The 8,692-nt window shown below is 40.4% G+C and overlaps 1 protein-coding gene across 1 annotated transcript in view; it reads right to left on the minus strand.

Annotated features, from left to right (window-relative positions):
- The window catches only part of ALS2 (alsin Rho guanine nucleotide exchange factor ALS2), an 81,969-nt gene extending 73,594 nt beyond the window's left edge, over window positions 1-8,375 (minus strand). The window contains exon 1 of the mRNA XM_004378227.2: window positions 8,224-8,375. The gene's annotated coding sequence lies outside the window, so the exon portion shown is untranslated. The remainder of the gene's footprint in view (window positions 1-8,223) is intronic.
- Between the last annotated feature and the right edge of the window lie 317 nt (window positions 8,376-8,692).

Genomic DNA, 8,692 nt, shown 5'->3' on the forward strand with positions numbered 1-8,692 from the left:
GGTTGGGACCAATTGATGCATCTTAGATGGCCGCTCACTAGCTTTTAAGATCCCAGACATCACTCACCAAAATGGGATGCAGGACATTTTCTTAATAAACTTTGTTATGCCAACTGACCTAGATGTCCCCTGAAACCATGGTCCCCAGACCCCCTCCCCCAATCCCCGCTACTCTGCCCCTCGAAGTGTTTGGTTGTAGTCCAGAAACTTCTTAGCTTTTGGTTTAGTCCAGAAACTTCTTAGCTTTTGGTTTAGTCCAGTTGTGCTGACTTCCCCTGTTGTGTGTGTTGTCCTTCCCTTCACCTGAGATAATTTTTATCTACTATCTAGTTGGTCAATACCCTTCTCCCTCCCTCCCCACCCTCATAATCATCAAAGAATGTTTTCTTCTGTGTTTAAGCCTTTTCTTGAGTTCTTATAATAGTAATCTTATAATATATTGTCCTTTTGCAACAAATTTCACTCAGCATAATGCCTTCCAGATTTCTCCACGTTATGTTTCTCGGATTCATCCTTGTTCTTTTATCATTGCGTAGTATTTCAATGTGTGAATACACCATAATTTGCTTATCCATTCACCCATTGATAAGCACCTAGATTGTTTCCATCTTTCTGCTACTGTGAACAGTGATGCAATGAACATGGGTGTGCATATATCTATTCATGTGGCAACTCTTATTTCTCTAGAAGATATTCCAAGGAGTAGGATTGCTGATTGTATGGTACTTCTATTTCTAGCTTTTTAAGGAAGTGCCAAATCTATTTCCAAAGTGGTTGTACCATTTTACATTCCCATCAGCCGTGTATAAGTGTTCCAGTCTCTCCACAACCTCTCCAACATAATTATTATTTGGTGTTTTTTGGATTAAAGCTAGCCTTGTTGGGGTGAGATGGTATCTTATTGTAGTTTTGATTTGCATTTCTCTAATGGCTAATGATCGTGAGCATTTCCTCATGTATCTGGTAGCTGCCCGAATGTCTTCTTTGGTGAAGTGCTTGTTCATATCCTTTGCCCATTTTTTAATTGGGCTGTCTTTTTATTATTGAGGTTTTGCAGTATCTTATAGATTTTAGAGATTAGACCCTGATCAGATTTGTCATAGCCAAATTTTTTTTCCCAGTCTGTAGGCTGTCTTTTTGCTCTTTTGGTGAAGTCTCTTGAAGAGCATTAAGTGTTTAATTTTATAGCTCCAGTTATCAAGTTTCTCTTCTGGTGTTTGTGCATTGTTAGTAATGCTTTGTATTCTGTTTATGCCATGTATTAGGGCTTGCTGAAGCCATCATGGTCTGCCTCTTTATGTGATTTGATATTGACTGTTGTCTCTGAGCCATCAATAAGTTATTATATTTATTTATTTTTTGTTTGCTTATTGTGCCCTAGCTTCTCGTTTTGTTTTGTTTCGATATGCCCAAATAGGCTGCTCATGTGAGCTAGTTTGATTATTGGTGACTTTGAAGCTCTAATGTCCTGTCACCAGGTGGTTAGATCTGTTACTAGGTATGTGAGCCCAGGAGTCCATTTACTTTTCTTGTATGGATTCAGCTCAGGTGTCCAGGTAGTCAGTCACTAAGTGTGTACTGCAGGCTCTCACCTACAGTCCTAAATGGGCAGGGGTGATTGGAGTAGGCACAGGTATCTGGTTGCAGTAGAGGTTCACGTGCTGAGCAAGGCAGGGGGCTGACAGTTGCCCGACTGTCTGGGAGGAAAGCATGTCCATGTTCCCTAGAGTGCGTAGGTGGGTGGGTTTTGCAGCTGGATCATAGTCTCTTTTTGATGGCCTGCTTATTTCATGCTTGAACCTAACTAAAACCTCACTTTTTCTGATCGTGGAGATCTCCTAAAAGGAATATTATCCATGGGGAGTGGGAGATGTTATAAACATGGTACAATAAATGCCCAGCAATGCCCTTAGCTCCTTTTTGTACCCCCTGCATATTTTTAAAATGTATTTTTCATGATTATTAAAATTACCATGAAACGTTCTAATAGATTTTATAATACTAGCAACTGAATTCCAAATTCTCAGGTACTGCAATAATTTATGCCTGTTATTATATTGTATGCTATAATTCCTGATACAAATTTATTTCTTTAGTATTTTGCTATTATTCTTTTATTAAAATGTCCACAGATTTTTAAAAAGGCAACATTACAGAAATAAGTTCAAAACATGCTGCCTTATTTTACTAATCAATACCATGTAGTGCTTAAAAGGTCACTGAGGGACCACATAAGTGAACAAAAAGCACACATGCTAAAAAATATTACTCTAGAGACTTATGTTTCACTTATATTGGAAGTTCTGGAAACAGCTATTCTTAATTAGGAATGAAAATATTGTTTTTTACTGCACTCATTTAAATATTAATGGAGTCCCTAGGTGGTGCAAACTGTTAACGAGCTCAGCTGCTAACCAAAAATTTGGAGGTTCGAGTCCACTCAGCGGTGCCTTGGAAGAAAGGCTGGGCGATCTGAAAACATCAGCCACTGGAAACCACTACAGTACACAGCTCTACTCTGATACAAATAGGGTGGCCAGGAGTCCGAGTTGACTTGGAGTCGACTCAACAACAACCCATCTTAAATATTAGGGTTAGATTAGGCACCAGCTGTTAGACTATTCACTGCTAAATCCTTTAACAAGCTGTCATCAATGTCTATTTATACCTGAAGAGAGAAAATTATTTTCTTTTGACTAATAATTAGGCCATTCACAGTATAAACTCTGGTTTACTACATTGTAATAAAATGTAACCAACCCAAACTTTAAAAAGTTAGTGTTAATGACCACATGAAGTCTGTGATAATTTTGTATCTGAGTGACTCTAAATCCAAATTCCTTTCAAGGCATTATTATACGATTTCTTTCCCTATACTTTGAGAATTACAGATCACTATGTGCTTGTATTTCCCAACACAGTACCCAGAATTTAAATTCTCCCGCAGCCTTTTAAGATGGATTATTCCTCATAGCCTAACGAAAGCATTTTTCCAGGAGCACAGAGGCAAACAACAAAGCAAAATTGACTAATTGGTCTGTCTCCTTTCCTTAGAAGAACTTTACAAAGTGGAGCTGTACTCGCACATTCCTTTCCTATTGCAGGGAGAGAAGAGTTATTTTTCCAGAGTCTACTATTCTGAGGCTACAAAGTAAAAATACAGAAAGCATACTGGAAGACAGCCGTGACTGTAAATAAAAATTATGAAGTGCTAGTTTCACAAACTATCTTAACCACACATAACACTGCAAATATATATATAGTAAATCCATATATCACCTAGTTTCAATAGATATTAACATATTTTCATATTTGCTTCAGCTGTTTAAAATAGGAAAAAAAAAAAGTTCCACATAGAACATTGCCCTTCCCAAATTCTCCCTCTCCAGACTTAGTCACTATTCCTAAAGTTAATATGTCTCATTCTCATGTATGTTCTTATACTTTCATGTACTTTTATTAGATACATATGTATCAAAAAATAATTCATACTAGTATATTATTTAAAAAATATAAATGCATTGTACTATAAATATATCTTTTGGCAATTTTTTTCAGTCAACATTAGGTACCTGAGATGCATCCATGTTGATAAATATAGATCTAGTTCATTCATTTTCACTAGGATATAGTATTCTATTATATGAATAAACCATAGTTTACCCTTTTCCCTACCAATGTACAATAGGATTGTTCTACTTTGTTGTTATTTTAAAAAGAGCTGTTACAATTACTCATGCTTGTTACATATTTGCTTGGGATCCTGCCCCAGGTTTAGTTTAGTTAAGAATTCAGCTCAAAAAAAATTAGGGGTGGAAGAAAAGAACCCTGGAATGAAAGCCCACCAAACCCCACTGCTGGGTCTCATCACCACCTAGCTAACAGGGAAGTGATGTAAACAGAAGAGCTGTGTGATGATTCAAAACAAAAAAATATTTAAATAACATGATAATTAAAGGGAACATGAGTTGATCAATTCATGGAATTAACGAGACTAAAGCTTACCTTTTCTCTGGGCATAAACTACTGAAAGGCCTCAGCCTTTTTCTCATAGGAGTTGAGAAAACTGAACGTTTTCCTTCAAATTTAAAAGAACTAAAACAATAGTCAAAAAAAAGTACTTGCTGCCTTGCTGATTTAACTATTTTTGCTCTACCCACTTGGATCAATTAGTTCAGCTGCATGCAGGCACCCATCAAGACATAATCTAAAATCAGTTCCATCCACATATACAAAGGAATAGAGGAGACAGGGATAGGAGAATAAATATAACACTAAAAAGAAACAAATCACAGCTTGTTGCTATTTTATTTGTGGCTACCAAGCATTTTCTTAAGAACCAATATCCTACCAAATCTACTACTGATGACTGAACTAGTTGGTTATCAATGAAAAAGGAAAAAAAAAAACTAAAGAAAGAAAAACAATAAACTCCATCAGGGAATCTGTATCCCTAGTACAGTTGGAAATATGTGGTATATATAGTACCACAAAGTTATAAAAAGACCTAAATGATTTCGAAGTCACTAAAATTTTCAGAGCATTCCTCTGAACGACTGAGAAAGGGGCTCAACATCATACTATACATCAAAACAGGCCTTCTTTACTTCTCAAATATTACCACTCTCTACCTTCCTTAGTTTTTCAACTCAAATTAATACAGAATTACAGAAGGTTTTTACAGTCATATTCTTTGGAAATGTCTTTAAAATTGGCCCAGCAATACTGATTTACTTCAAAAAGCCTTGAAACTCACATCTTTGGGTTTTTTTAATGAAAAGGTGTAAGATTAATAGTACTCTTTCCACCTAATCACACATGTGCTTGCTAAGAATAACATACTTTTTGTTTCTTCAGCAGTCAAAATGGCCAAAGTATGTGTCTCAAATTATAACCTAAGTAGGTATCTCAAATGAGAACCTAAATTCTGAAAAGCTGGAGAGAAGGGATTCTAGATCATAGTGTGTTAATCAATTTAAACAATAAGTTGCTTGCGTAAAGTGTTATGGATTGAATTGTGCCCCCTAAAAATGTGTCAACTTGGCTAGGCCATAATTCCCAGTATTGTGTGGTTGTCCATCATTTTGTGATCTGATGTGATTTTCCTATGTGTTGTAATTCCTACCTATATGATGTTAATAAGGCATAATTAGAAGCAGTTATGTTAATGAGGCAGGACTCAATCTACAGGATAAGGTTGTATCTTAGGTCTATCTCTTTTGAGATGTAAAACAGAGAAGCAAGCACAGAGAGGGACCTCTTACCACTACTACCACTAAGAATGAAGAACCAGGAGGGGGCCACATCCTTTGGACCCAGGGTCCCTGCGTGGAGAATCTCCTAGACCAGGGGAAAACTGATGACAAGGACCTTCCCCCCCAGAGCCAACAGAGAGAGAAAGTCTTCCCCTGGAGCTGATGCCCTGAATTTGGACTTTAGCCTCCTAGATTGAGAGAATAAATTTCTATTTGTTAAAGCCATCCACCAGTGGTATTTCTGTTACAGCAGTACTACATAACTAAGACAGTAAGCCCATTGCCATCGAGTTGATTCTGACTCATAACAACCTTACAGGACAGAGTAGAACTGCCCCAAATTACCTCTTTGGCACTTTACTCTCTGCCTCATTCTTACTAAATTTTAACATTGTGAAACAACTTTGAACTTTTCTTGCTATGACTATGATCCTTCAATCTGCCAGTACTAGTCATAGTTTGGTAAGTAATAAATTTAAACTAGGTATAGATTCCATCCATATCTTTTCCACATTAAAATGCCCATATGGAAAATAAGGAAGACGAAAAAAGAACTGAGGCCTTTGAGTTGTGGTGTTGGTGAAGAATACTGAATATAGCACGGACTGCCAAAAGAACAAACAAATCTGCCTTGGAAAAAGTACAATCAGAATACTCCTTAGAAGCAAGGATGCTGAGACTACATCTCACATACTTTGGACATGTTATCAGGAGGGATTAGCCCCTGGAGAAGGACATCACACTTGGTAAAGAAGAGGGCCACCGAAAAAGAGGAAGACCCTCAACGAGATGAATTGACACAGTGGCTTCAACAATGGGCTCAACCGTAACGATTGTGAAGATGGCGCAGGATTGAGCAGTGTTTCCTTCTGTTGTACAGAGGGTCGCTATAGGTCGGAACCAACACGATGGCACCTACCAACAACAACAATATGGAAAATCAAAGTTACCAGAGACCAACCTGAAATCATGTTTTCTGTAAATATAGGTTAATCTATCATAAAATTATCTGGAAACTATCCCTCGATTTTAATAAACTGAAATGTAATTCTTTCCAGGAGCCCCGGTGGCACAGTGGTTAAGTGCTCAGGTGCTAAACCAAAAGGTCAGCAGTTTGAATACACTAGCCACTCTGTGGGAGAAAGATGTGGCAGTCTGCTTCCGTAAAGATTTACAGCCTTGGAAATGCTATGGGGCAGTTCTACTCTGTTCTATAGGGTCACTATGAGTCAGAATTGACTGGACGGCAATGGGTTTTTGTTTTCGTTTTTTGTAATTCTCTTCCAAAAAACATTCAGTTCTCTTTCCCCCATTTAGCAAAAAAAGGGAGTCAGTTTGGGTCGTGATGAAATTATTATGAAGCAAAAGTTAATAATTATAAAAATAACTAATATGTATTGAACATTTACTATGTGCTAGGCACTGTAATAAATATACAAGCCATTACATGTAAAGTTAATATTATGAGGAAAATACTTTTACCCCCAGTTTAGAGATGAAGGAACTGAAGCAGAGGGGTTAAATACTTGGCCAAAGTCAAAGAGGTAGATGGATGTGACTCCAGATATGTCCAGATCCAAAGCCCAGGATCTTAACCACTATGCTTATATTATTAAGATTAAAATATTTCAATTTGCTGCAAAAGCAGATTTGTCACTGATTTAAACTGTTTCATTTATTAACTCAAAGGTTAAGTAGTCACTCCAAATCACACGTATTTATGATAAATGGAAACACTCTGGACCCAGTAAGTTTGCTGAATTTCTGTAGCTGCTCCTAATAAACACACATCGCACAGTTTTATTCCTTAAAGCCTTTTTAAGAACATTTACAGCCATCACATCTAAAGGTAATAAAGATCTGTGTTTGGGAACAGCAGTTATTCCTTCTCCACCCTAATCCTGAAAGAAAATAGTGTACTTGAATGTGCCACTTCATCCAGTGTGTTTTCCTCTTCCCTCATCATTAAAGCCTTAACCTGTAGTACAACACTTCTAACAGTCTATGGTTGCATTTATCCAAAGTACTCTACTTTCCAGAAGACCAACAACCAACGTCAGGACCATTTCCTCATGATCTCCTCTCTATGTTATTTTCCTGTCATTGATTCTCAGTCGGGATCAACCCGACCGCAACGGGTTTGGTTTGGTTTTGATTCTCAAAAGAACTTGTCCTCCCCTCTGAAGAATCACTTGACACTCCGAAAGACTTGGCTAAACTACATACTCGTTCCATCTCACAGCGACCCTATAGAACAGAGAAGAGCTGCCCCCATAGGGTTTCCAAGGCTGTAAATCTACGGAAGCAGACTGCCACATCCTTCTCCTGTAGAGTGGCTGGTGTGATCGAACCGACGACCTTTAGGTCAGCCACCGAGCGCTTAACCACTGAGAAATCAGGCTAAACTACTAATTCTTAAAATCAAAGTCATTCTCTTTTTACTCAACCGCCTTTTCAAGCCACTGAAACCGTCGGGCTACTCTTCACCGCGATCTCCACCCTAGGGCAAACCGGCCTGGGACACTCACCAAGGTTTGTGGCAAGGGAACCTGGTATTTATCTGCTCGGAGCCGAGAGGGGGCATTCAATAAATCCCTAATGGATGAATGGGAGGAAGGCAGCGCGGGTGGAGGCGGGAATGGAGGACGTGAAGGCATTTCACGCGGCAGAAACGACTGCAGCGGCGCCCCGTCTGGGCAGGCTGGGAGTAGGGGAGAGTTACAGAACCAAGGGCTGGAGCGACGGGTTCGCGTCGGGCGCTCCTCGGCAGGCGGGCACCGACGGCCAGACGCCCAGGCTGGGAGGGTGCGAGAGCCGTCTCCGCAAGAGCGGTCTCCACAGACTTGGCAGCGCGCTCCCTATCCTCGGCCTGCGCCTCGCTCGCGGACCCCAGGCTCCCGCAGACAGGCGGGCCCGGCCGGTCAGCCCTCCGAAGCCTAGGACCGACTCGGGACCCGCGCTCTCTCACCTGACGCTTCACCGGTAGCACCACGCTCTGCACCCGGCACAAGCCCATCCGCCCCGCGGGTACGCGATATCAGCTGATTCACGGGGGAGGGGCCTCCAGGCAGAGGCGGGGCTGCAGACCGCAAACGAGTGCGAAGGTGGGCGGAAGGTGCTCCAGGAGTAGGAGGGGTCAACCATGAAGACCGCCGACGGGATCTCATATGGATCAAGCTTACTGAAGAGGCGTTAGGCACTGTGGACACTGTTCTCTGGCGTACTGCCCCCGCCCCATAGGCTAGGGCGAAGCCACCAATCCTAGAACGCGCTTGATCTATGACTTAATGTGGAGTCGTCCGAGTTGGTGCTTCCATGGTAACAATGGTGGTGGGGGTGGGGGGGAGATTGGGAGCGAATGAACTGCAGTCATCTAGTTTCCACCGCAAACTGCAAGAGCTGGAAGGGTAAGTTCGCTACTCTGCAATGAATAGGCT

This window comes from Trichechus manatus, unplaced genomic scaffold (genome assembly GCF_000243295.1).
Source record: "Trichechus manatus latirostris isolate Lorelei unplaced genomic scaffold, TriManLat1.0 scaffold00056, whole genome shotgun sequence".
NCBI lineage: Eukaryota > Metazoa > Chordata > Mammalia > Sirenia > Trichechidae > Trichechus > Trichechus manatus.